General features: G+C 43.8%; 15 non-coding genes across 15 annotated transcripts; all 15 read left to right on the top strand.

The window, feature by feature from the left end:
• Positions 1 to 854: 854 nt before the first annotated feature.
• trnay-gua (transfer RNA tyrosine (anticodon GUA)) lies at positions 855 to 942 on the top strand. Its single transcript is given in 2 exon segments — positions 855 to 891; positions 907 to 942. It is a non-coding gene; the product is annotated as a tRNA-Tyr (tRNA).
• Positions 943 to 1926: 984 nt separating this feature from the next.
• trnay-gua (transfer RNA tyrosine (anticodon GUA)) lies at positions 1927 to 2014 on the top strand. Its single transcript is given in 2 exon segments — positions 1927 to 1963; positions 1979 to 2014. It is a non-coding gene; the product is annotated as a tRNA-Tyr (tRNA).
• Positions 2015 to 2801: 787 nt separating this feature from the next.
• On the top strand, positions 2802 to 2889 carry trnay-gua (transfer RNA tyrosine (anticodon GUA)). Its single transcript is given in 2 exon segments — positions 2802 to 2838; positions 2854 to 2889. It is a non-coding gene; the product is annotated as a tRNA-Tyr (tRNA).
• Positions 2890 to 3676: 787 nt separating this feature from the next.
• trnay-gua (transfer RNA tyrosine (anticodon GUA)) lies at positions 3677 to 3764 on the top strand. The gene is given in 2 exon segments: positions 3677 to 3713; positions 3729 to 3764. It is a non-coding gene; the product is annotated as a tRNA-Tyr (tRNA).
• A 788-nt stretch (positions 3765 to 4552) lies between these two features.
• trnay-gua (transfer RNA tyrosine (anticodon GUA)) lies at positions 4553 to 4640 on the top strand. Its single transcript is given in 2 exon segments — positions 4553 to 4589; positions 4605 to 4640. It is a non-coding gene; the product is annotated as a tRNA-Tyr (tRNA).
• A 788-nt stretch (positions 4641 to 5428) lies between these two features.
• On the top strand, positions 5429 to 5516 carry trnay-gua (transfer RNA tyrosine (anticodon GUA)). The gene is given in 2 exon segments: positions 5429 to 5465; positions 5481 to 5516. It is a non-coding gene; the product is annotated as a tRNA-Tyr (tRNA).
• Positions 5517 to 6500: 984 nt separating this feature from the next.
• Positions 6501 to 6588, top strand: trnay-gua (transfer RNA tyrosine (anticodon GUA)). Its single transcript is given in 2 exon segments — positions 6501 to 6537; positions 6553 to 6588. It is a non-coding gene; the product is annotated as a tRNA-Tyr (tRNA).
• A 787-nt stretch (positions 6589 to 7375) lies between these two features.
• trnay-gua (transfer RNA tyrosine (anticodon GUA)) lies at positions 7376 to 7463 on the top strand. Its single transcript is given in 2 exon segments — positions 7376 to 7412; positions 7428 to 7463. It is a non-coding gene; the product is annotated as a tRNA-Tyr (tRNA).
• A 601-nt stretch (positions 7464 to 8064) lies between these two features.
• Positions 8065 to 8152, top strand: trnay-gua (transfer RNA tyrosine (anticodon GUA)). The gene is given in 2 exon segments: positions 8065 to 8101; positions 8117 to 8152. It is a non-coding gene; the product is annotated as a tRNA-Tyr (tRNA).
• A 787-nt stretch (positions 8153 to 8939) lies between these two features.
• trnay-gua (transfer RNA tyrosine (anticodon GUA)) lies at positions 8940 to 9027 on the top strand. The gene is given in 2 exon segments: positions 8940 to 8976; positions 8992 to 9027. It is a non-coding gene; the product is annotated as a tRNA-Tyr (tRNA).
• Positions 9028 to 9817: 790 nt separating this feature from the next.
• Positions 9818 to 9905, top strand: trnay-gua (transfer RNA tyrosine (anticodon GUA)). The gene is given in 2 exon segments: positions 9818 to 9854; positions 9870 to 9905. It is a non-coding gene; the product is annotated as a tRNA-Tyr (tRNA).
• A 788-nt stretch (positions 9906 to 10693) lies between these two features.
• Positions 10694 to 10781, top strand: trnay-gua (transfer RNA tyrosine (anticodon GUA)). The gene is given in 2 exon segments: positions 10694 to 10730; positions 10746 to 10781. It is a non-coding gene; the product is annotated as a tRNA-Tyr (tRNA).
• Positions 10782 to 11569: 788 nt separating this feature from the next.
• On the top strand, positions 11570 to 11657 carry trnay-gua (transfer RNA tyrosine (anticodon GUA)). The gene is given in 2 exon segments: positions 11570 to 11606; positions 11622 to 11657. It is a non-coding gene; the product is annotated as a tRNA-Tyr (tRNA).
• Positions 11658 to 12445: 788 nt separating this feature from the next.
• trnay-gua (transfer RNA tyrosine (anticodon GUA)) lies at positions 12446 to 12533 on the top strand. The gene is given in 2 exon segments: positions 12446 to 12482; positions 12498 to 12533. It is a non-coding gene; the product is annotated as a tRNA-Tyr (tRNA).
• A 788-nt stretch (positions 12534 to 13321) lies between these two features.
• Positions 13322 to 13409, top strand: trnay-gua (transfer RNA tyrosine (anticodon GUA)). Its single transcript is given in 2 exon segments — positions 13322 to 13358; positions 13374 to 13409. It is a non-coding gene; the product is annotated as a tRNA-Tyr (tRNA).
• Positions 13410 to 27888: the final 14479 nt, after the last annotated feature.

The following is a 27888-nucleotide window of genomic DNA, read 5'->3' as shown; positions in this document are numbered from 1 at the left end:
AGCGGAGGACTGTAGGTGCTAATTGCAGCCATCCTTAGGTCGCTGGTTCAAATCTGGCTCAAAGGAGTGTACATTTTCTTGTGGATTGCCCCAATTTTTTGACAGCCGTGAACTTTGACTTGCAAATGACTAACACATTATCTTTCCCTGAGAATGCCAAATTCTTAATTTCTTGATCTTCCGTAGGACAGTTGGTAGAGTGGATGACTGTAGGTGCTCAGTGCAGCAATCCTTAGGTCGCTGGCTCAAAGGAGTGTACATTTTCTCGTGGATTGCCCCAATTTTTTGACAGCCGTGAACTTTGATTTGCGATTGACTAACATATTATCTTACCCTGAGAGCGCCGAATTCTTCACTTGTTGATCTTCCATAGGACATTTGGTAGAGTGGAGGAGTGTACGAGAAATTCCAACAATACTTATGTCACTGGCTCACACTATCTCAAAGGAGGATAACTTTTTCTGCGTTTGTGCCGACTTTTTGACATTTGCCAAGTTTTTCCCCAAAAGCAATTCTTTCCCTGACCGGGAATCAAACACGGGACACAACAGCGAAAGCTCCAAATCCTTGTCACTAGACAACCAGGGAGAGGGAAAAACCTTCAGCAGTGTCGGGCCTAAACAGCATTCTTTACCCTCGGCTCACATTTTCTCTATCCCCAAATGCAACTACTGGCATTCTAAGGGGATGTAGCTCAGCAGAAGAACGCATGCTTTGAATGTATGAGGACCCGGCTTCAATCCCTGTCATCTCCATGAAACCACCAAACTAAGAAGTTTAACTTTTAAAAGGGCTCATATCCATCAGCGGAACTTATGAACATCTAGGCGATGGCATTGGAATATACACGTCGACCTTTGATAGCTCAGTTGGTAGAGCGGAGGACTGTAGGTGCTAATTGCAGCAATCCTTAGGTCGCTGGTTCAAATCCGGCTCAAAGGAGTGTATATCTTCTTGTGGATTGCCCCAATTTTTTGACAGCCGTGAACTTTGACTTGCAAATGACTAACACATTATCTTTCCCTGAGAGCGCCAATTCTTCACTTCTTGATCTTCCATAGGACAGTTGGTAGAGTGGATGACTGTAGGTGCTCAGTGCAGCAATCCTTAGGTCGCTGGTTCAAATCCGTCTCAAAGGAGTGTAAATTCTCTTGTGGATTGCCCAATTTTTTGACAGCCGTGCACTTTGACTTGCAAATGACTAACACATTATCTTTCCCTGAGAACACCAAATTCTTCATTTCTTGATCTTCCGTAGGACAGTTTGTAGAGTGGATGACTGTAGGTGCTCAGTGCAGCAGTCCTTAGGTCGCTGGCTCAAAGGAGTGTACATTTTCTTGTGGATTGCCCCAATTTTTTGACAGCCGTGAACTTTGACTTGAGATTGACTAACATATTATCTTTCCCTGAGAGCGCCGAATTCTTCACTTGTTGATCTTCCATAGGACATTTGGTAGAGCGGCGGAGTGTACGTGAAATTCCAACAATACTTATGTCACTGGCTCACACTATCTCAAAGGAGGATAACTTTTTCTGCGTTTGTGCCGACCTTTTGACATTTGCCAAGTTTTTCCCCAAAAGCAATTCTTTCCCTGACCGGGAATCAAACACGGGACACAACAGCGAAAGCTCCAAATCCTTGTCACTAGACCACCAGGGAGAGGGAAAAACCTTCAGCAGTGTCTGGCCTAAACAGCATTCTTTACCCTCGGCTCACATTTTCTCTATCCCCAAATGCAACTCATGGCATTCTAAGGGGATGTAGCTCAGCAGAAGAGCGCATGCTTTGAATGTATGAGGACCCGGCTTCAATCCCTGTCATCTCCATGAAACCACCAAACTAAGAAGTTTAACTTTTAAAAGGGCTCATATCCATCAGCGGAACTTATGACCATCTAGGCGATGGCGTTGGAATATAAACGTCGACCTTTGATAGCTCAGTTCGTAGAGCGGAGGACTGTAGGTGCTAATTGCAGCAATCCTTAGGTCGCTGCTTCAAATCCAGCTCAAAGGAGTGTACATTCTCTTGTGGATTGCCCAATTTTTTGACAGCCGTGCACTTTGACTTGCAAATGACTAACACATTATCTTTCCCTGAGAACGCCAAATTCTTCATTTCTTGATCTTCCGTAGGACAGTTTGTAGAGTGGATGACTGTAGGTGCTCAGTGCAGCAATCCTTAGGTCACTGGCTCAAAGGAGTGTACATTTTCTTGTGGATTGCCCCAATTTTTTGACAGCCGTGAACTTTGACTTGAGATTGACTAAGATATTATCTTTCCCTGAGAGCGCCGAATTCTTCACTTGTTGATCTTCCATAGGACATTTGGTAGAGCGGCGGAGTGTACGTGAAATTCCAACAATACTTATGTCACTGGCTCACACTATCTCAAAGGAGGATAACTTTTTCTGCGTTTGTGCCGACCTTTTGACATTTGCCAAGTTTTTCCCCAAAAGCAATTCTTTCCCTGACCGGGAATCAAACACGGGACACAACAGCGAAAGCTCCAAATCCTTGTCACTAGACCACCAGGGAGAGGGAAAAACCTTCAGCAGTGTCTGGCCTAAACAGCATTCTTTACCCTCGGCTCACATTTTCTCTATCCCCAAATGCAACTCATGGCATTCTAAGGGGATGTAGCTCAGCAGAAGAGCGCATGCTTTGAATGTATGAGGACCCGGCTTCAATCCCTGTCATCTCCATGAAACCACCAAACTAAGAAGTTTAACTTTTAAAAGGGCTCATATCCATCAGCGGAACTTATGACCATCTAGGCGATGGCGTTGGAATATAAACGTCGACCTTTGATAGCTCAGTTCGTAGAGCGGAGGACTGTAGGTGCTAATTGCAGCAATCCTTAGGTCGCTGCTTCAAATCCAGCTCAAAGGAGTGTACATTCTCTTGTGGATTGCCCAATTTTTTGACAGCCGTGCACTTTGACTTGCAAATGACTAACACATTATCTTTCCCTGAGAACGCCAAATTCTTCATTTCTTGATCTTCCGTAGGACAGTTTGTAGAGTGGATGACTGTAGGTGCTCAGTGCAGCAATCCTTAGGTCACTGGCTCAAAGGAGTGTACATTTTCTTGTGGATTGACCCAATTTTTTGACAGCCGTGAACTTTGACTTGAGATTGACTAAGATATTATCTTTCCCTGAGAGCGCCGAATTCTTCACTTGTTGATCTTCCATAGGACATTTGGTAGAGCGGCGGAGTGTACGTGAAATTCCAACAATACTTATGTCACTGGCTCACACTATCTCAAAGGAGGATAACTTTTTCTGCGTTTGTGCCGACCTTTTGACATTTGCCAAGTTTTTCCCCAAAAGCAATTCTTTCCCTGACCGGGAATCAAACACGGGACACAACAGCGAAAGCTCCAAATCCTTGTCACTAGACCACCAGGTAGAGGGAAAAACCTTCAGCAGTGTCTGGCCTAAACAGCATTCTTTACCCTCGGCTCACATTTTCTCTATCCCCAAATGCAACTCATGGCATTCTAAGGGGATGTAGCTCAGCAGAAGAGCGCATGCTTTGAATGTATGAGGACCCGGCTTCAATCCCTGTCATCTCCATGAAACCACCAAACTAAGAAGTTTAACTTTTAAAAGGGCTCATATGCATCAGCGGAACTTATGACCATCTAGGCGATGGCGTTGGAATATAAACGTCGACCTTTGATAGCTCAGTTCGTAGAGCGGAGGACTGTAGGTGCTAATTACAGCAATCCTTAGGTCGCTGGTTCAAATCCAGCTCAAAGGAGTGTACATTTTCTTGTGGATTGCCCCAATTTTTTGACAGCCGTGAACTTTGATTTGCAAATGACTAACACATTATCTTTCCCTGAGAACGCCAAATTCTTCATTTCTTGATCTTCCGTAGGACAGTTGGTAGAGTGGATGACTGTAGGTGCTCAGTTCAGCACTCCTTAGGTCGCTGGCTCAAAGGAGTGTACATTTTCTCGTGGATTGCCCCAATTTTTTGACAGCCGTGAACTTTGACTTGCGATTGACTAACATATTATCTTACCCTGAGAGCGCCGAAATCTTCACTTGTTGATCTTCCATAGGACATTTGGTAGAGCGGCGGAGTGTACGAGAAATTCCAACAATACTTATGTCACTGGCTCACACTATCTCAAAGGAGGATAACTTTTTCTGCGTTTGTGCCGACTTTTTGACATTTGCCAAGTTTTTCCCCAAAAGCAATTCTTTCCCTGACCGGGAATCAAACACGGGACACAACAGCGAAAGCTCCAAATCCTTGTCACTAGACCACCAGGGAGAGGGAAAAACCTTCAGCAGTGTCGGGCATAAACAGCATTCTTTATCCTCGGCTCACATTTTCTCTATCCCCAAATGCAACTACTGGCATTCTAAGGGGATGTAGCTCAGCAGAAGAGCGCATGCTTTGAATGTATGAGGACCCGGCTTCAATCCCTGTCATCTCCATGAAACCACCAAACTAAGAAGTTTAACTTTTAAAAGGGCTCATATCCATCAGCGGAACTTATGACCATCTAGGCGATGGCGTTGGAATGTACACGTTGAGCTTTGATTGCTCAGTTGGTAGAGCGGAGGACTGTAGGTGCTAATTGCAGCCATCCTTAGGTCGCTGGTTCAAATCTGGCTCAAAGGAGTGTACATTTTCTTGTGGATTGCCCCAATTTTTTGACAGCCGTGAACTTTGACTTGCAAATGACTAACACATTATCTTTCCCTGAGAATGCCAAATTCTTAATTTCTTGATCTTCCGTAGGACAGTTGGTAGAGTGGATGACTGTAGGTGCTCAGTGCAGCAATCCTTAGGTCGCTGGCTCAAAGGAGTGTACATTTTCTCGTGGATTGCCCCAATTTTTTGACAGCCGTGAACTTTGATTTGCGATTGACTAACATATTATCTTACCCTGAGAGCGCCGAATTCTTCACTTGTTGATCTTCCATAGGACATTTGGTAGAGCGGAGGAGTGTACGAGAAATTCCAACAATACTTATGTCACTGGCTCACACTATCTCAAAGGAGGATAACTTTTTCTGCGTTTGTGCCGACTTTTTGACATTTGCCAAGTTTTTCCCCAAAAGCAATTCTTTCCCTGACCGGGAATCAAACACGGGACACAACAGCGAAAGCTCCAAATCCTTGTCACTAGACAACCAGGGAGAGGGAAAAACCTTCAGCAGTGTCGGGCCTAAACAGCATTCTTTACCCTCGGCTCACATTTTCTCTATCCCCAAATGCAACTACTGGCATTCTAAGGGGATGTAGCTCAGCAGAAGAGCGCATGCTTTGAATGTATGAGGACCCGGCTTCAATCCCTGTCATCTCCATGAAACCACCAAACTAAGAAGTTTAACTTTTAAAAGGGCTCATATCCATCAGCGGAACTTATGAACATCTAGGCGATGGCATTGGAATATACACGTCGACCTTTGATAGCTCAGTTGGTAGAGCGGAGGACTGTAGGTGCTAATTGCAGCAATCCTTAGGTTGCTGGTTCAAATCCGGCTCAAAGGAGTGTATATCTTCTTGTGGATTGCCCCAATTTTTTGACAGCCGTGAACTTTGACTTGCAAATGACTAACACATTATCTTTCCCTGAGAGCGCCAATTCTTCACTTCTTGATCTTCCATAGGACAGTTGGTAGAGTGGATGACTGTAGGTGCTCAGTGCAGCAATCCTTAGGTCGCTGGTTCAAATCCGTCTCAAAGGAGTGTAAATTCTCTTGTGGATTGCCCAATTTTTTGACAGCCGTGCACTTTGACTTGCAAATGACTAACACATTATCTTTCCCTGAGAACACCAAATTCTTCATTTCTTGATCTTCCGTAGGACAGTTTGTAGAGTGGATGACTGTAGGTGCTCAGTGCAGCAGTCCTTAGGTCGCTGGCTCAAAGGAGTGTACATTTTCTTGTGGATTGCCCCAATTTTTTGACAGCCTTGAACTTTGACTTGAGATTGACTAACATATTATCTTTCCCTGAGAGCGCCGAATTCTTCACTTGTTGATCTTCCATAGGACATTTGGTAGAGCGGCGGAGTGTACGTGAAATTCCAACAATACTTATGTCACTGGCTCACACTATCTCAAAGGAGGATAACTTTTTCTGCGTTTGTGCCGACCTTTTGACATTTGCCAAGTTTTTCCCCAAAAGCAATTCTTTCCCTGACCGGGAATCAAACACGGGACACAACAGCGAAAGCTCCAAATCCTTGTCACTAGACCACCAGGGAGAGGGAAAAACCTTCAGCAGTGTCTGGCCTAAACAGCATTCTTTACCCTCGGCTCACATTTTCTCTATCCCCAAATGCAACTCATGGCATTCTAAGGGGATGTAGCTCAGCAGAAGAGCGCATGCTTTGAATGTATGAGGACCCGGCTTCAATCCCTGTCATCTCCATGAAACCACCAAACTAAGAAGTTTAACTTTTAAAAGGGCTCATATCCATCAGCGGAACTTATGACCATCTAGGCGATGGCGTTGGAATATAAACGTCGACCTTTGATAGCTCAGTTCGTAGAGCGGAGGACTGTAGGTGCTAATTGCAGCAATCCTTAGGTCGCTGCTTCAAATCCAGCTCAAAGGAGTGTACATTCTCTTGTGGATTGCCCAATTTTTTGACAGCCGTGCACTTTGACTTGCAAATGACTAACACATTATCTTTCCCTGAGAACGCCAAATTCTTCATTTCTTGATCTTCCGTAGGACAGTTTGTAGAGTGGATGACAGTAGGTGCTCAGTGCAGCAATCCTTAGGTCGCTGGCTCAAAGGAGTGTACATTTTCTTGTGGATTGCCCCAATTTTTTGACAGCCGTGAACTTTGACTTGAGATTGACTAACATATTATCTTTCCCTGAGAGCGCCGAATTCTTCACTTGTTGATCTTCCATAGTACATTTCGTAGAGCGGCGGAGTGTACGTGAAATTCCAACAATACTTATGTCACTGGCTCACACTATCTCAAAGGAGGATAACTTTTTCTGCGTTTGTGCCGACCTTTTGACATTTGCCAAGTTTTTCCCGAAAAGCAATTCTTTCCCTGACCGGGAATCAAACACGGGACACAACAGCGAAAGCTCCAAATCCTTGTCACTAGACAACCAGGGAGAGGGAAAAACCTTCAGCAGTGTCGGGCCTAAACAGCATTCTTTACCCTCGGCTCACATTTCCTCTATCCCCAAATGCAACTACTGGCATTCTAAGGGGATGTAGCTCAGCAGAAGAGCGCATGCTTTGAATGTATGAGGACCCGGCTTCAATCCCTGTCATCTCCATGAAACCACCAAACTAAGAAGTTTAACTTTTAAAAGGGCTCATATCCATCAGCGGAACTTATGAACATCTAGGCGATGGCGTTGGAATATACACGTCGACCTTTGATAGCTCAGTTGGTAGAGTGGAGGACTGTAGGTGCTAATTGCAGCAATCCTTAGGTCGCTGGCTCAAATCCAGCTCAAAGGAGTGTACAATTTCTTGTGGATTGCCCCAATTTTTTGACAGCCGTGATCTTTGACTTGCGATTGACTAACATATTATCTTTCCCTGAGAGCGCCGAATTCTTCACTTGTTGATCTTCCATAGGACATTTGGTAGAGCGGCGGAGTGTACGTGAAATTCCAACAATACTTATGTCACTGGCTCACACTATCTCAAAGGAGGATAACTTTTTCTGCGTTTGTGCCGACTTTTTGACGTTTGCCAAGTTTTTCCCCAAAAGCAATTATTTCCCTGACCGGGAATCAAACACGGGACACAACAGCGAAAGCTCCAAATCCTTGTCACTAGACCACAAGGGAGAGGGAAAAACCTTCAGCAGTGTCGGGCCTAAACAGCATTCTTTACCCTCGGCTCACATTTTCTCTATCCCCAAATGCAACTCATAGCATTCTAAGGGGATGTAGCTCAACAGAAGAGCGAATGCTTTGAATGTATGAGGACCCGGCTTCAATCCCTGTCATCTCCATGAAACGACCAAACTAAGAAGTTTAACTTTTAAAGGGGCTCGTATCCATCAGCGGAACTTATGACCATCTAGGCGATGGCGTTGGAATATACATGTCGACCTTTGATAGCTCAGTTGGTAGAGCGGAGGACTGTAGGTGCTAGTTGCAGCAATCCTTAGGTAGCTGGTTCAAATCCGGCTCAAAGGAGTGTATATCTTCTTGTGGATTGCCCCAATTTTTTGACAGCCGTGAACTTTGAATTGCAAATGACTAAAACATTATCATTCCCTGAGAGCGCCAATTCTTCACTTCTTGATCTTCCATAGGACAGTTGGTAGAGTGGATGACTGTAGGTGCTCAGTGCAGCTTTCCTTAGGTCGCTGGCTCAAAGGAGTGTACATTTTCTTGTGGATTGCCCCAATTTTTTGACAGCCGTGAACTTTGACTTGAGATTGACTAACATATTATCTTTCCCTGAGAGCGCCGAATTCTTCACCTGTTGATCTTCCATAGGACATTTGGTAGAGCGGCGGAGTGTACGTGAAATTCCAACAATACTTATGTCACTGGCTCACACTATCTCAAAGGAGGATAACTTTTTCTGCGTTTGTGCCGACCTTTTGACATTTGCCAAGTTTTTCCCCAAAATCAATTCTTTCCCTGACCGGGAATCAAACACGGGACACAACAGCGAAAGCTCCAAATCCTTGTCACTAGACCACCAGGGAGAGGGAAAAACCTTCAGCAGTGTCGGGCCTAAACAGCATTCTTTACCCTCTGCTCACATTTTCTCTATCCCCAAATGCAACTCATGGCATTCTAAGGGGATGTAGCTCAGCAGAAGAGCGCATGCTTTGAATGTATGAGGACCCGGCTTCAATCCCTGTCATCTCCATGAAACCACCAAACTAAGAAGTTTAACTTTTAAAAGGGCTCATATCCATCAGCGGAACTTATGACCATCTAGGCGATGGCGTTCGAATATAACCATCGACCTTTGATAGCTCAGTTGGTAGAGCGGAGGACTGTAGGTGCTAATTGCAGCAATCCTTAGGTAGCTGGTTCAAAACCGGCTCAAAAGAGTGTACATTTTCTTGTGGATTGCCCCAATTTTTTGACAGCCGTGAACTTTGATTTGCAAATGACTAACACATTATCTTTCCCTGAGAGCGCCAAATTCTTCATTTCTTGATCTTCCGTAGGACAGTTGGTAGAGTGGATGACTGTAGGTGCTCAGTTCAGCACTCCTTAGGTCGCTGGCTCAAAGGAGTGTACATTTTCTCGTGGATTGCCCCAATTTTTTGACAGCCGTGAACTTTGACTTGCGATTGACTAACATATATTATCTTACCCTGAGAGCGCCGAATTCTTCACTTGTTGATCTTCCATAGGACATTTGGTAGAGCGGCGGAGTGTACGTGAAATTCCAACAATACTTATGTCACTGGCTCACACTATCTCAAAGGAGGATAACTTTTTCTGCGTTTGTGCCGACTTTTTGACATTTGCCAAGTTTTTCCCCAAAAGCAATTCTTTCCCTGACCGGGAATCAAACACGGGACACAACAGCGAAAGCTCCAAATCCTTGTCACTAGACCACCAGGAAGAGGGAAAAACCTTCAGCAGTGTCGGGCCTAAACAGCATTCTTTACCCTCGGCTCACATTTTCTCTATCCCCAAATGCAACTACTGGCATTCTAAGTGGATGTAGCTCAGCAGAAGAGCGCATGCTTTGAATGTATGAGGACCCGGCTTCAATCCCTGTCATCTCCATGAAACCACCAAACTAAGAAGTTTTACTTTTAAAAGGGCTCATATCCATCAGCGGAACTTATGACCATCTAGGCGATGGTGTTGGAATGTACACGTCGACCTTTGATAGCTCAGTTGGTAGAGCGGAGGACTGTAGGTGCTAATTGCAGCCATCCTTGGGTCGCTGGTTCAAATCTGGCTCAAAGGAGTGTACATTTTCTTGTGGATTGCCCCAATTTTTTGACAGCCGTGAACTTTGACTTGCAAATGACTAACACATTATCTTTCCCTGAGAACGCCAAATTCTTCATTTCTTGATCTTCCGTAGGACAGTTGGTAGAGTGGATGACTGTAGGTGCTCAGTGCAGCAATCCTTAGGTCGCTGGCTTAAAGGAGTGTACATTTTCTCGTGTATTGCCCCAATTTTTTGACAGCCGTGAACTTTGATTTGCGATTGACTAACATATTATCTTACCCTGAGAGCGCCGAATTCTTCACTTGTTGATCTTCCATAGGACATTTGGTAGAGCGGCGGAGTGTACGTGAAATTCCAACAATACTTATGTCACTGGCTCACACTATCTCAAAGGAGGATAACTTTTTCTGCGTTTGTGCCGACTTTTTGACGTTTGCCAAGTTTTTCACCAAAAGCAATTATTTCCCTGACCGGGAATCAAACACGGGACACAACAGCGAAAGCTCCAAATCCTTGTCACTAGACCACCAGGGAGAGGGAAAAACCTTCAGCAGTGTCGGGCCTAAACAGCATTCTTTACCCTCGGCTCACATTTTCTCTATCCCCAAATGCAACTCATGGCATTCTAAGGGGATGTAGCTCAGCAGAAGAGCGCATGCTTTGAATGTATGAGGACCCGGCTTCAATCCCTGTCATCTCCATGAAACCACCAAACTAAGAAGTTTAACTTTTAAAAGGGCTCATATCCATCAGCGGAACTTATGACCATCTAGGCGATGGCGTTGGAATGTACACGTCGACCTTTGATAGCTCAGTTGGTAGAGCGGAGGACTGTAGGTGCTAATTGCAGCAATCCTTGGGTCGCTGGTTCAAATCAGGTTCATAGGAGTATACATTTTCTTGTGGATTGCCCCAATTTTTTGACAGCCGTGAACTTTGATTTGCAAATGACTAACACATTATCTTTCCCTGAGAACGCCAAATTCTTCATTTCTTGATCTTCCGTAGTACAGTTGGTAGAGTGGATGACTGTAGGTGCTCAGTTCAGCACTCCTTAGGTCGCTGGCTCAAAGGAGTGTACATTTTCTCGTGGATTGCCCCAATTTTTTGACAGCCGTGAACTTTGACTTGCGATTGACTAACATATTATCTTACCCTGAGAGCGCCGAATTCTTCACTTGTTGATCTTCCATAGGACATTTGGTAGAGCGGCGGAGTGTACGTGAAATTCCAACAATACTTATGTCACTGGCTCACACTATCTCAAAGGAGGATAACTTTTTCTGCGTTTGTGCCGACTTTTTGACATTTGCCAAGTTTTTCCCCAAAAGCAATTCTTTCCCTGACCGGGAATCAAACACGGGACACAACAGCGAAAGCTCCAAATCCTTGTCACTAGACCACCAGGGAGAGGGAAAAACCTTCAGCAGTGTCGGGCCTAAACAGCATTCTTTACCCTCGGCTCACATTTTCTCTATCCCCAAATGCAACTACTGGCATTCTAAGGGGATGTAGCTCAGCAGAAGAGCGCATGCTTTGAATGTATGAGGACCCGGCTTCAATCCCTGTCATCGCCATGAAACCACCAAACTAAGAAGTTTAACTTTTAAAAGGGCTCATATCCATCAGCGGAACTTATGACCATCTAGGCGATGGTGTTGGAATGTACACGTCAACCTTTGATAGCTCAGTTGGTAGAGCGGAGGACTGTAGGTGCTAATTGCAGCCATCCTTGGGTCGCTGGTTCAAATCTGGCTCAAAGGAGTGTACATTTTCTTGTGGATTGCCCCAATTTTTTGACAGCCATGAACTTTGACTTGCAAATGACTAACACATTATCTTTCCCTGAGAACGCCACATTCTTCATTTCTTGATCTTCCGTAGGACAGTTGGTAGAGTGGATGACTGTAGGTGCTCAGTGCAGCAATCCTTAGGTCGCTGGCTCAAAGGAGTGTACATTTCCTCGTGGATTGCCCCAATTTTTTGACAGCCGTGAACTTTGACTTGCGATTGACTAACATATTATCTTTCCCTGAGAGCGCCGAATTCTTCACTTGTTGATCTTCCATAGGACATTTGGTAGAGCGGCGGAGTGTACGTGAAATTCCAACAATACTTATGTCACTGGCTCACACTATCTCAAAGGAGGATAACTTTTTCTGCGTTTGTGCTGACTTTTTGACGTTTGCCAAGTTTTTCCCCAAATGCAATTCTTTCCCTGACCGGGAATCAAACACGGGACACAACAGCGAAAGCTCCAAATCCTTGTCACTAGACCACCAGGGAGAGGGAAAAACCTTCAGCAGTGTCGGTCCTAAACAGCATTCTTTACCCTCGGCTCACATTTTCTCTATCCCCAAATGCAACTACTGGCATTCTAAGGGGATGTAGCTCAGCAGAAGACCGCATGCTTTGAATGTATGAGGACCCGGCTTCAATCCCTGTCATCTCCATGAAACCACCAAACTAAGAAGTTTAACTTTTAAAAGGGCTCGTATCCATCAGCGGAACTTATTACCATCTAGGCGATGGCGTTGGATTATACATGTAGACCTTTGATAGCTCAGTTGGTAGAGCGGAGGACTGTAGGCGCTAATTGCAGCAATCCTTAGGTCGCTGGTTCAAATCCGGCTCAAAGGAGTGCATATCTTCTTGTGGATTGCCCCAATTTTTTGACAGCCGTGAACTTTGACTTGCAAATTACTAACACATTATCTTTCCCTGAGAACGCCAAATTCTTCATTTCTTGATCTTCCGTAGGACAGTTGGTAGAGTGGATGACTGTAGGTGCTCAGTTCAGCACTCCTTAGGTCGCTGGCTCAAAGGAGTGTACATTTTCTCGTGGATTGCCCCAATTTTTTGACAGCCGTGAACTTTGACTTGCGATTGACTAACATATTATCTTACCCTGAGAGCGCCGAATTCTTCACTTGTTGATCTTCCATAGGACATTTGGTAGAGCGGTGGAGTGTACGAGAAATTCCAACAATATTTATGTCACTGGCTCACACTATCTCAAAGGAGGATAACTTTTTCTGCGTTTGTGCCGACTTTTTGACATTTGCCAAGTTTTTCCCCAAAAGCAATTCTTTCCCTGACCGGGAATCAAACACGGGACACAACAGCGAAAGCTCCAAATCCTTGTCACTAGACCACCAGGGAGAGGGAAGAACCTTCAGCAGTGTCGGGCCTAAACAGCATTCTTTACCCTCGGCTCACATTTTCTCTATCCCCAAATGCAACTACTGGCATTCTAAGGGGATGTAGCTCAGCAGAAGAGCTCATGCTTTGAATGTATGAGGACCCGGCTTCAATCCCTGTCATCTCCATGAAACCACCAAACTAAGAAGTTTAACTTTTAAAAGGGCTCGTATCCATCAGCAGAACTTATGACCATCTAGGCGATGGCGTTGGAATATACATGTCGACCTTTGATAGCTCAGTTGGTAGAGCGGAGGACTGTAGGCGCTAATTGCAGCAATCCTTAGGTTGCTGGTTCAAATCCGGCTCAAAGGAGTGTACATCTTCTTGTGGATTGCCCCAATTTTTTGACAGCCGTGAACTTTACTTACAAATTACTAACACATTATCTTTCCCTGAGAGCGCCGAATGTTTAACTTTTTGATCTTCCGTAGGACAGTTGGTAGACTGGAGGACTGTAGGTGCTAATTGCAGCAATCCTTAGGTCGCTGGTTCAAAGGAGTGTACATTTTCTTGTGGATTACCCCAATTTTTTGACAGCCATGCACTTTGACTTGCGTTTGACTAGCATATTATCTTTCCCTGAGAGCGCCGAATTCTTCACTTGTTGATCTTCCATAGGACAGTTGGTAGAGCGGCGGAGTGTACGTGAAATTGCAACAATCCTTATGTCACTGGCTCACACTATCTCAAAGGAGGATATCTTTTTCTGCGTTTGTGACGACTTTTTGACATTTTCCAAGTTTTTCCTCAAAAGCAATTCTTTTCCTGACCGGGAATCAAACACAGGACACAACAGCGAAAGCTCCAAATCCTTATCACTAGACCACCAGGGAGAGGGAAAAACCTTCAGCAGTGACGGGCCTAAACAGCATTCTTTACCCTCGGCTCACATTTTCTCTATCCCCAAATGCAACTACTGGCATTCTAAGGGCATGTAGCTCAGCAGAAGAGCACAGAAGAGCTTTGCATGTATGAGGACCCGGCTTCAATCCCTGTCATCTCCATGAAACCACCAAACTAAGCAGTTTAACTTTTAAAAGGGATCATATCCATCAGCAGAACTTATGACAATCTTGGTGATGGCTTTACGAAAGATGCCAAACAATCGTGACATGGTAAAGCAGCGGGCTCTAAATATTATCAGGAAGTTCAAGAAGGACAATGGTTACGCTGCAGAGTACAAAGGCTTCATGGAAGAGATGATAAAAAAAGGTTACGCCAAGAAGGTACCACAAGAACAGCTCCTCAGAGAGAAAGGCAAGGTATGGTACATACCACACCATGGTGTTCACCATAAGTTCAAAGTAACAATACGAGTGGTGTTTGACTGTTCATCATCCTATAAAGGCACATCTCTCAACAGTGAACTCCTTCAAGTCCCTGACCTGGCAAACACGCTGATAGGAGTCTTGCTAAGATTTCAGCAAGAGCACGTTGCCATGACGGCAGACATCGAAGAAATGTTCCATCAAGTACGTGTCCATGAAGATGACTTAGACTTCCTTCGATTCCTATGGTGGCCAGACGGTGATACTAACAAAAGACTGGAGGAGTACAGAATAACGGTACATCTTTTCGGTGCTATATCCTCTCCACGTTGTGCAAATTTTGCACTGCGAAAGACTGCAGTAGACAACTCTGAGAGGTACGATGAAGAGGTGATTCGAACAGTCAAGTCCAACTTCTATGTTGATGACTGCCTCAAGTCAGTGGCCACAGAAGAACAAGCCATAGATCTCACAAAAAACCTCAGGGATGTGTGCTCTCAGGGTAGATTGAAATTGACCAAGTGGGTCAGCAACAGCCGCGCTGTGCTGGCTTCTATCCCCGATGAACACAAGGCCAAGCAGATAAAAGAACTGGACCTGGACAGAGAAAAGCTGCCTGTTGAAAGAGCACTTCGAATCCGATGGACCATTGAAAGTGATGTGTTTACCTTCCGAGTCACTGTCAAGAACAGACCCCTTACAAGAAGAGCTATTCTCTCAACTGTCAGCTCTATTTATGATCCATTAGGTTTCCTCGCCCCATTTGTTTTAAAGGCAAAGCAAATTCTCCAAGCGCTCTGCAAGCTAAAGTGTGGATGGGATGAAGTCATCGCCGAAGAACACTATTTCATGGAAGAGATGGCTCTCAGAGCTGGACCAGCTGTCCAGATTCCAGATTGACAGGTGTATGATGCCTGAGAACTTTGGTCAAGTCAAGACCGCACAGCTGCATCACTTCGGTGACGCAAGTGAACAAGGTTATGGAACGGTAAGCTACCTTAGGTTCACAAATGGTATGGAAAAGGTCCACATCCCATTCATACTTGGGAAATCAAGAGTGACTACACTCATGCAGATGACGATCCCCAGACTGGAACTTGCCGCAGCAACATTGGAGGTGCGAGTGGACAGGATGTTAAGGTTGGATTGAACTTGAGGAGTCAACTTTCTGGACAGACAGTCAGTCTGTGCTAAAATACATCCACAACAATACCAAGAGATTCCATACCTTTGTGGCTAATAGGGTTGCTATGATCCATGACCTATCAAAAGCAAAACAGTGGAGGTATTTGAACTCCAAACACAACCCAGCCGATGATTCCTCAAGAGGATTACATGTTGAAACTTTCCTGAACTCAAAGAGATGGCGCAAAGGACCAGAATTCCTGGAGAAACCAGAAATGCAATGGCCAAAAGTCCCCGAGGAGCTTGGCTCCATCCCTCCGAATGATCCAGAGGTGAGAAAAGACATCATCGTAAACAGTACAAGTGTGGAAGAAAAGAGTCCGACCAGGAAACTGATTGAGTACTATTCAACATGGAACAGCTTGAAGAAAGCAGTTGCCTGGATGCTGAAAATGAAGAGACTTCTTCGACAGTTAAGACAGAAAAGGAAAGTTCTCACACAAACTGATCCAGGATCAGATCAGAGTCTAACAAACTCACTGAAGGAACAAATTGACAAGTTCAAACTGACGTTTGGAAAAGAAAGTCTGTCTGTGGATGACCTAGATGAAGCAGAAAAGGTCATCATTCAATTTGAGCAACGACAGCACTTTAAACAAGAAATTGCACTAGTTGTGAAAGGAAAACAATGTGCCAAGAGAAGCGGCTCAATCTGTAAGCTTGATCCAATTTTTGACAATGGCATTCTGAGGGTGGGAGGAAAGTTAAGCAAAGCTGCTATGCCTACAGAACTAAAGAATCCTATGATCCTGCCCAAAGACTCCTACAACTCCAGACTGATCTTACTCCACATCCATGAGCAGGTTGGCCACTCTGGGAGAGGTCACATGCTTTCGAGACTTCGCCAGCGATATTGGATACCCAGTGCCAACTCCTTAGTAAGGAAGATCCTTAAGAGCTGTGTCTTCTGCAGGCGGATGCAAGCTAGAGCTGGAGAACAGAAGATGGCCGACCTTTCACAAGATCGGGTGTCACCTGATTTGCCGGCTTTCACCCATGTGGGCATAGATTACTTCGGCCCCATAGAGGTGAAGCGAGGCCATATTCATGTGAAGCGGTATGGTGTGATCTTTACTTGCCTTGTGAGTCGAGCTGTCCGTATAGAAGTTTCTAGTTATCTGGATACTGATTCCTGCATCAATTCCCTGCGCAGGTTCGTCTGTCAAAGGGGCCCAGTAACAAGTATCAGAACAGAAAATGGCATCAACTTTGTTGGAACACACAGAGAGCTAGGAGAAGCTCTGAAAGAGCTGGATCACAACAAGTTTCAAAACGGATTACTGAAGGAAGGAGTGACATGGTCATTCTTTCCTCCCTCTGGAGCCCAACATGGGGGGGTATGGGAAAGGTTGATCCGACTGGTGAAAAAGATCCTCTATTCAGTCCCTTAAAGAGCAAGTACTGGATGATGAGGCTTTGCAGACAGCCTTGTGTGAAGTTGAGGCGATTATGAACGACAGACCAATCACAACTGTAACAAATGACCCTAATGATCTAGAACCCTTGACTCCAAACCATCTGCGTCATCTGAATGCAAAGCCAGTCCTGCCACCAGGACTATTCCAGAGAGGAGATCTATACTCACAAAGGAGATGGAAGCAAGTACAATATATTACTGACCTCTTCTGGAAGAGATGGATCAGGGAGTATATTCCACTTATGTAGGAGTGGAACAAGTGGAACAAAAACTAAGAGAAACTTCAGTCCTGGTGACCTTGTTGTCATCGTCGACGACACCGCCCCTAGGAACTCTTGGCTAATGGGGCGTGTGGTGGAGGCTTTGCAAGGGGCCAAAGGTCATGGTTAAGACTGAGACCAATATCTTACAGAGACCTATCAATAAACTCTGTCTGCTCCTGGAGGCGGCGGAGTGAGATACAGACACAGTGCTCCATCTTTGAATCACGTGCACATCTGATTCGCTGATGTGGTACTCTTACATTCTTTGATGTCATAGTCATACATTTTTTGGACGTCAAACTCTTGACATTTTGGAAGTTGAACACCTGAACACTTCAACTCAGACTGAGATCTATGGAATATTTTCCGATATGGGACATTGTATATTTCTGTATAGCTATGAACTGTAACAGTGCTCTGGTATAGAATGTTTTGTGTATTGGCTCTACGTCTGAATATTAAGTCATTGTTGTGCATTCAGTGCAGTCAACAATTAGGGGCCGGTATGTTAGAGCCGATTTGGACATATTTGTAAAGAAGACAGAACATACAGAGCTCCATGTACATTTCTGTAAATATATTAAATATTAATGTATATGATGAAATATTAGGTACCTTTATGATTTATATTTACGTGATTTAGATGTATTAATTTGTTGTTAGTGCAACTTAGTTTTTGGACCCCCCCTCTTGCCCATTCATTGTACTGTGCTAAGTGTGTTAGGATAAAGGCAGGAAGTTGGGCCTTCGGGGGGAGGAGTCCTAGATAGACACGGGAGCGGTATAGTTTTTGACCGTACAGACAGACAGACAGACAGACAGACAGACAGACAGACAGACAGACAGACAGACAGACAGACAGGTCATATTATATATTTTCCATATCAAGTAATATATGCTTTAAGTTGATTGGAGAATATTTTTTTTTGTTAGATATAAGAAGAATAAACCTTTTTGTTGCACCATATCCCTGGATCTCATTGAATGTTTTGGCCGTTTGGAAACCTTGAGTGTGGACTGTATGCGTACGAAACAACCCCGCTTCAGGCTTGGACAGTGGCTATAGTAAAGAGGAACACCTACAGTATCTACAGTACCTACATTATCTACAATATCTACAGTACCTACAATACCTTGCTAGTATCTACAGTACCTACAGTACCTAGCCAGTACCAACAGTATCTACAGTACCTACAATATCTACAGTACCTACAATACCTTGCTAGTATCTACAATACCTACAGTACCTAGCCAGTAACTACAGTATCTACAGTACCTACAATATCTGCAGTACCTACAGTACCTACAGTATCTACAGTACCTACAGTACCTAGCCAATACCTACAGTACCTACAGTACCTAGCCAGTACCTACAATATCTACAGTACCTACAGTACCTTGCTAGTACCTATAGTACCTACAGTACCTAGCCAGTACCTACAGTACCTACAGTATCTACAGTATCTACAGTACCTAAAGTACCTACAGTATCTACAGTATCTACAGTACCTACAGTATCTACAGTATCTACAGTATCTACAATACCTACAGTACCTACAGTATCTACAGTACCTACAGTATCTACAGTACCTACAGTACCTAGCCAGTAGCTACAGTATCTACAATACCTACAGTACCTAGCCAGTACCTACAGTATCTACAGTACCTACAGTACCTAGCCAGTACCTACAGTATCTACAGTACCTACAGTACCTACAGTATCTACAGTACCTACAGTACCTACAGTATCTACAGTACCTACAATATCTACAGTACTTACAGTACCTTGCTAGTATCTACAATACCTACAGTACCTACAGTATCTACAGTACCTACAGTACCTACAGTACCTAGCCAGTACCTACAGTATCTACAATACCTACAGTACCTACAGTACCTAGCCAGTACCTACAGTATCTACAGTATCTACAGTACCTAAAGTACCTACAGTATCTACAATACCTACAGTACCTACAGTACCTAGCCAGTACCTACAGTATCTACAGTATCTACAGTACCTACAGTATCTACAGTATCTACAATACCTACAGTACCTACAGTACCTAGCCAGTACCTACAGTACCTACAGTATCTACAGTACCTACAGTACCTACAGTATCTACAATACCTACAGTACCTACAGTACCTAGCCAGTACCTACAGTATCTACAGTATCTACAGTACCTACAGTATCTACAGTATCTATAGTACCTACAGTATCTACAGTACCTACAGTATCTACAGTACCTACAGTACCTACAGTATCTACAATACCTACAGTACCTACAGTACCTAGCCAGTACCTACAGTACCTACAGTACCTAGCCAGTACCTACAGTACCTACAGTATCTACAGTACCTACAGTACCTACAGTATCTACAGTACCTACAGTACCTACAGTATCTACAGTACCTACAATATCTACAGTACTTACAGTACCTTGCTAGTATCTACAATACCTACAGTACCTACAGTATCTACAGTACCTACAGTACCTACAGTACCTAGCCAGTACCTACAGTATCTACAGTACCTACAGTACCTACAGTACCTAGCCAGTATCTACAGTATTTACAGTACCTACAATATCTACAGTATCTACAGTACCTACAGTACCTAGCCAGTACCTACAGTACCTTGCCAGTACCTACAGTACCTACAGTACCTACAGTATCTACAGTACCTACATTATCTACAGTATATACAGTATCTATAATACCTACAGTATCTACAGTATCTACAGTACCTACAGTACCTACAGTATCTACAGTACCTACAGTATCTACAGTATCTATAGTACCTACAGTATCTACAGTACCTACAGTATCTACACTATCTATAGTACCTACAGTATCTACAGTACCTACAGTATCTACAGTATCTACAGTACCTACAGTATCTACAGTATCTATAGTACCTACAGTATCTACAGTACCTACAGTATCTACAGTACCTACAGTACCTACAGTATCTACAATACCTACAGTACCTACAGTACCTAGCCAGTACCTACAGTATCTACAGTATCTACAGTACCTAAAGTACCTACAGTATCTACAATACCTACAGTACCTACAGTACCTAGCCAGTACCTACAGTATCTACAGTATCTACAGTACCTACAGTATCTACAGTATCTACAATACCTACAGTACCTACAGTACCTAGCCAGTACCTACAGTACCTACAGTATCTACAGTACCTACAGTACCTACAGTATCTACAATACCTACAGTACCTACAGTACCTAGCCAGTACCTACAGTATCTACAGTATCTACAGTACCTACAGTATCTACAGTATCTATAGTACCTACAGTATCTACAGTACCTACAGTATCTACAGTACCTACAGTACCTACAGTATCTACAATACCTACAGTACCTACAGCACCTAGCCAGTACCTACAGTATCTACAGTACCTACAGTACCTAAAGTACCTACAGTACCTAGCCAGTACCTACAGTACCTACAGTACCTAGCCAGTACCTACAGTACCTACAGTATCTACAGTACCTACAGTACCTACAGTACCTAGCCAGTACCTACAGTATCTACAGTATTTACAGTATCTACAGTACCTAGCCAGTACCTACAGTATCTACAGTATCTACAGTACCTACAGTACCTAGCCAGTACCTACAGTACCTTGCTAGTACCTACAGTACCTACAGTACCTAGCCAGTACCTACAGTACCTACAGTATCTACAGTACCTACAGTACCTACAGTATCTACAGTATCTACAGTACCTACAGTACCTACAGTATCTATAATACCTACAGTATCTACAGTATCTACAGTATCTACAGTATCTACAGTACCTACAGTATCTACAGTATCTACAGTACCTACTCTACCTACAGTATCTATAGTACCTACAGTATCTACAGTACCTACAGTATCTACAGTATCTACAGTACCTACTCTACCTACAGTATCTATAGTACCTACAGTATCTACAGTACCTACAGTATCTACAGTATCTACAGTACCTACAGTATCTACAGTACCTACAGTACCTACAGTACTTACAGTATCTACAGTACCTACAATACCTACAGTATCTACAGTACCTACAGTACCTACAGTACCTAGCCAGTACCTACAGTATCTACAGTATCTACAGTACCTACAATATCTACAGTATCTACAGTACCTACAGTACCTAGCCAGTACCTTGTTGCACCATATCCCTGGATCTCATTGAATGTTTTGGCCGTTTGGAAACCTTGAGTGTGGACTGTATGCGTACGAAACAACCCCGCTTCAGGCTTGGACAGTGGCTATAGTAAAGAGGAACACCTACAGTATCTACAGTACCTACATTATCTACAATATCTACAGTACCTACAATACCTTGCTAGTATCTACAGTACCTACAGTACCTAGCCAGTACCTACAGTATCTACAGTACCTACAATATCTACAGTACCTACAATACCTTGCTAGTATCTACAATACCTACAGTACCTAGCCAGTATCTACAGTATCTACAATATCTACAGTATCTACAGTACCTAGCCAGTACCTACAGTATCTACAGTATCTACAGTATCTATAGTACCTACAGTATCTACAGTATCTACAGTATCTACAGTACCTACAATACCTACAGTACCTACAGTATCTACAGTATCTACAGTACCTACAATATCTACAGTACCTACAGTACCTACAGTATCTACAGTACCTACAGTACCTACAGTATCTACAGTATCTACAGTACCTACAGTACCTACAGTACCTAGCCAGTACGTACAGTATCTACAGTATCTACAGTACCTACAGTACCTAGCCAGTACCTACAGTACCTACAGTACCTAGCCAGTACCTACAGTACCTACAGTACCTAGCCAGTATCTACAGTATCTACAGTATCTACAGTACCTACAGTACCTAGCCAGTACCTAGCCAGTACCTACAGTACCTACAGTATCTATAACACCTACAGTACCTACAGTATCTACAGTACCTACAGTATCTACAGTATCTACAGTACCTACAGTATCTACAGTACCTACAGTACCTACAGTATCTACAGTACCTACAGTACCTACAATATCTACAGTACCTACAGTACCTACAGTATCTACAGTACCTACAGTATCTACAGTATCTACAGTACCTACAGTATCTACAGTATCTAGAGTATCTACAGTACCTACAGTACCTACAGTATCTACAGTACCTACAGTACCTACAGTATCTACAGTACCTACAGTACCTAGCCAGTACCTACAGTACCTACAGTATCTACAGTACCTACAGTATCTACAGTACCTAGCCAGTACCTACAGTATCTACAGTATCTACAGTATCTACAGTACCTAGCCAGTAAAAACAGTATCTACAGTATCTAAAGTACCTAGCCAGTACCTACAGTATCTACAGTACCTACAGTATCTACAGTACCTACAGTATCTACAGTATCTACAGTACCTACAGTATCTAGAGTATCTACAGTACCTACAGTATCTACAGTATCTAGAGTATCTACAGTACCTACAGTACCTAGCCAGTACCTACAGTACCTAGCCAGTACCTACAGTACCTACAGTATCTACAGTACCTACAGTATCTACAGTATCTACAGTACCTACAGTATCTACAGTACCTAGCCAGTAACTACAGTATCTACAGTATCTACAGTACTTACAGTACCTAGCCAGTACCTACAGTATCTACAGTATCTACAGTACTTACAGTACCTAGCCAGTATCTACAGTATCTACAGTATCTACAGTATCTACAGTATCTATAATACCTACAGTATCTACAGTACCTACAGTATCTACAGTATCTACAGTACCTACAGTACCTACAGTACCTACAGTATCTACAGTATCTATAGTACCTACAGTACCTACAGTACCTACAGTATCTACAGTATCTATAGTACCTACAGTATCTACAGTATCTACAGTATCTACAGTACCTACAGTATCTATAGTACCTACAGTATCTACAGTACCTACAGTATCTATAGTACCTACAGTATCTACAGTACCTAGCCAGTACCTACAGTACCTACAGTACCTACAGTATCTACAGTATCTACAGTACCTACAGTACCTAGCCAGTATCTACAGTATCTACAGTACCTACAGTACCTACAGTATCTACAGTATCTATAGTACCTACAGTATCTATAGTACCTACAGTATCTACAGTACCTAGCCAGTACCTACAGTATCTACAGTACCTACAGTATCTACAGTACCTAGCCAGTACCTACAGTATCTATAGTACCTACAGTATCTATAGTACCTACAGTACCTACAGTACCTACAGTACCTACAGTATCTACAGTACCTACAGTATCTACAGTACCTACAGTATCTACAGTATCTACAGTACCTAGCCAGTAACTACAGTATCTACAGTATCTACAGTACCTAGCCAGTACCTACAGTATCTACAGTACCTACAGTATCTACAGTACCTACAGTATCTACAGTATCTACAGTACCTACAGTATCTACAGTATCTACAGTACCTACAGTATCTACAGTATCTAGAGTATCTACAGTACCTACAGTACCTAGCCAGTACCTACAGTACCTAGCCAGTACCTACAGTACCTACAGTATCTACAGTACCTACAGTATCTACAGTACCTACAGTATCTACAGTATCTACAGTACCTACAGTATCTACAGTACCTAGCCAGTACCTACAGTATCTACAGTACCTACAGTACCTACAGTATCTACAGTACCTACAGTATCTACAGTACCTAGCCAGTAACTACAGTATCTACAGTATCTACAGTACTTACAGTACCTAGCCAGTATCTACAGTATCTACAGTATCTACAGTATCTACAGTATCTATAATACCTACAGTATCTACAGTACCTACAGTATCTACAGTATCTACAGTACCTACAGTACCTACTGTACCTACAGTATCTACAGTATCTATAGTACCTACAGTACCTACAGTACCTACAGTACCTACAGTATCTACAGTATCTATAGTACCTACAGTATCTACAGTATCTACAGTACCTACAGTATCTATAGTACCTACAGTATCTACAGTACCTACAGTATCTATAGTACCTACAGTATCTACAGTACCTAGCCAGTACCTACAGTACCTACAGTACCTACAGTACCTACAGTATCTACAGTACCTACAGTACCTACAGTACCTACAGTATCTACAGTATCTACAGTATCTACAGTACCTACAGTACCTACAGTATCTACAGTATCTACAGTACCTAGCCAGTATCTACAGTACCTACAGTACCTAGCCAGTATCTACAGTACCTACAGTATCTACAGTACCTACAATACCTACAGTACCTACAGTATCTACAGTATCTACAGTATCTACAGTACCTACAGTACCTACAGTATCTACAGTACCTAGCCAGTACCTACAGTACCTAGCCAGTACCTACAGTATCTACAGTACCTAGCCAGTATCTACAGTATCTACAGTACCTACAGTATCTACAGTACCTACAGTACCTAGCCAGTACCTACAGTATCTACAGTACCTAGCCAGTATCTACAGTATCTACAGTACCTACAGTATCTACAGTACCTACAGTACCTAGCCAGTACCTACAGTATCTACAGTACCTACAGTACCTAGCCAGTACCTACAGTATCTACAGTACCTAGCCAGTACCTACAGTATCTACAGTATCTACAGTATCTACAGTACCTACAGTACCTACAGTATCTACAGTACCTAGCCAGTACCTACAGTATCTACAGTACCTACAGTACCTAGCCAGTACCTAGCCAGTACCTACAGTATCTACAGTATCTACAGTACCTACAGTATCTACAGTACCTAGCCAGTACCTACAGTATCTACAGTACCTACAGTATCTACAGTATCTACAGTACCTACAGTATCTAGCCAGTACCTACAGTACCTACAGTATCTACAATACCTAGCCAGTACCTACAGTATCTACAGTATCTACAGTATCTACAGTACCTACAGTACCTACAGTATCTACAGTATCTACAGTACCTAGCCAGTACCTACAGTATCTACAGTATTTACAGTATCTACAGTACCTACAGTATCTACAGTATTTACAGTACCTACAGTATCTAGCCAGTACCTACAGTACCTACAGTATCTACAATACCTTGCTGGTATCTACAGTATCTACAATACCTACAGTACCTACAATATCTACAGTATCTACAATACCTTGCTGGTATCTACAATAACTACAGTACCTACAATACCTACAATATCTACAGTACGTAGCCAGTTCCAGACTATATTAGTTACTCTCCCTGTGCTGGCCACACACACACACACACACACACACACACACACACACACACACACACACACACACACACACACACACACATCGTCACACAGAGACAGACATACAGACACACAATCACACACTAACTCAACGTACATGCACACACACACACACACACGCACATTCTCCTCTGTATCCATCCACAGCAGGCTTAGTCCCATTCTCTCGGTTAACATAACACTGTCAGACAGTCGACTATTGGCCTGGAGAGACCAGGGGCCAGAGAGGCCTGCCCCAGAATCAGACACCCCAGGGGGGCTGAGACATCATCCTTCCTCCCCTCCTGCCATGGCTGCCCTGGAGCCGTCACCAGAGGAAAGAGATCATTTAGAGGTAGACAAGGAGGGGAGGGAGAAGATAGACAGGGAGAGAGAGGAGAGGGAGACAGAGGAGAGGGAGACAGAAGAGAGGGAGACAGAAGAGAGGGAGACAGACAAGAGGGAGACAGAAGAAAGGGAGAAGATAAAGGGGGAGAGAGAGGAGAGGGTGAAGATAGAGAGGGAGTATATAGAAGGGGAGACAGAGGAGAGGGGAGACAGAGGAGAGGGAGAAGATAGAAGGGGAGACAGAGGAGAGGGAGACAGAGGACGGGAGACAGAGGAGAGGGAGACAGAGAAGATAGAATGGGAGACAGAGGAGAGGGAGAAGATAGAGGGGGAGAAAGAAGAGAGAGGAGGGAGGAGGGAAGAGGGAAATAGAGAGATAAGATCAAGGGGAGAAAGACAGAGGAAGAGGAGAGGATAGAGAGGGAGAAAGAGGGGAATAGAAGGAGAGAGAGAAGAGGGGGAGGAGGAGGAAGAGAGAGAAGAGAGGGGGAGAGAGAAGAGAGAGAAGAGGGGGAGAAGGAGGAAGAGGGGAATAGAAGGAGGGGAGAGGGAGAAGAGAGGGGAGGAATATATGAATAGAAGGGGGTTGTTAAAAGGTTACATTGTAAGGGAGACCTTTTTCAATAAAAAGGATCTCGACATTAAGTCTGTTGTGTAACTCGATTTGTTTCACACACACACACACCCTCTTCGCATCGATGTGGAGTAGAGTTCTTCTCTGTGAAGGTTTGTGCATTAATGTGATCTGAACATGCACACACACACACACACTCGCTCTTTGATACACACACACACACACACACACACACACACACACACACACACACACACACACACACACACACACACACACACTAATGAGACCCCTGCCCCTGGAGTATGCAGCTACCCTCTGTGTAGCGTGACTGAGGAAATGTCACCCAGATCACAGCAGTGATGGAGGGAGAGAGAGAGAGAGGGATGGAAGGAGGAGGGGAGGGAGGGACACCTCTAAAACAAGAAACCGGTGGGTCAGATTAAAGGAAGGAACGAGGGAAGTAAAAAAAGGGGGAGGGAAAGGAGGATGGAGAACAATAGGAAGAGGAGACTGAAATAGACAGAGAGAAAACATCGAAGAGAGCGTGAGATAGAGTGACAGTGAGACAAATCGAGAGATGAAAGGGTAGGATGAGAGGGAGAAGACGTGGAAACGGGGAAAAGTGGAGAGATGGAGTGATTGCACCAGATGTTGATGATGTTCCATATAGCTAGAGATATCAGTAAAGGAACTGCTCCAGATTCATCTTTCTATCTTCCTCTCTATAGCTTTTCATTTCCCTCTCTGGCTTCCTGTCTCTCAGGAAGTGTGAACGGCCTTCTTAGAAAGCAGGACATGATTGCGGCCAGGCCCATCTCTGAAGCGGCATGGCAAACCTTTTTCTGGAGGCTTCATCAACCTTGACTTTCTCATCACTCTGGTGTGTGTATGTGTGTGGTGTGTGTGTGTGTGTGTGTGTGTGTGTGTGTGTGTGTGTGTGTGTGGCATAGGTGAAATTGCCACAGGGGATGGGGGGACCCCCCCCCCCCCATTATTCAGAGCAGGTCCATTAGTCGTCCCCCCCAATAATTTCATTAATATGTAAACATTAAACAAAATCTCATGGGCCCCCCAGATAGCCTATGATCACATCATAAGCTGGTAAAATGTGTAGAATGGCAGGAAATTTGATTTAATGGTCGACTTTTGGGCACGAAAGATTGTTCTCCATTTTTAAACATAAATGTGGTGTACCTTTGATGGCTTATCGATGTTTCATTCTGGTCATGCACGCCGCGACCAAATATAGCTAGATCGTTAGCTAAGCTTGCCACTTGTAGCTAGGCAGTAACTCCTCAAGTAGGGAATGGGGATACCTAGTCAGTTGTACAACTGAATGCATCTTCCACATTTAACCCAATGCGTTTTCCTCTCCTCCATGGTAATGGAATGGATAGATACAGTAGCTCAGGGTTGAATGGAAAGATACAGTAGCTCAGGG

Source organism: Salmo trutta, chromosome 34 (assembly GCF_901001165.1).
Source record: "Salmo trutta chromosome 34, fSalTru1.1, whole genome shotgun sequence".
Taxonomy (NCBI): Eukaryota; Metazoa; Chordata; class Actinopteri; order Salmoniformes; family Salmonidae; genus Salmo; species Salmo trutta.
This window is presented reverse-complemented; position numbering and strand designations above follow the sequence as displayed.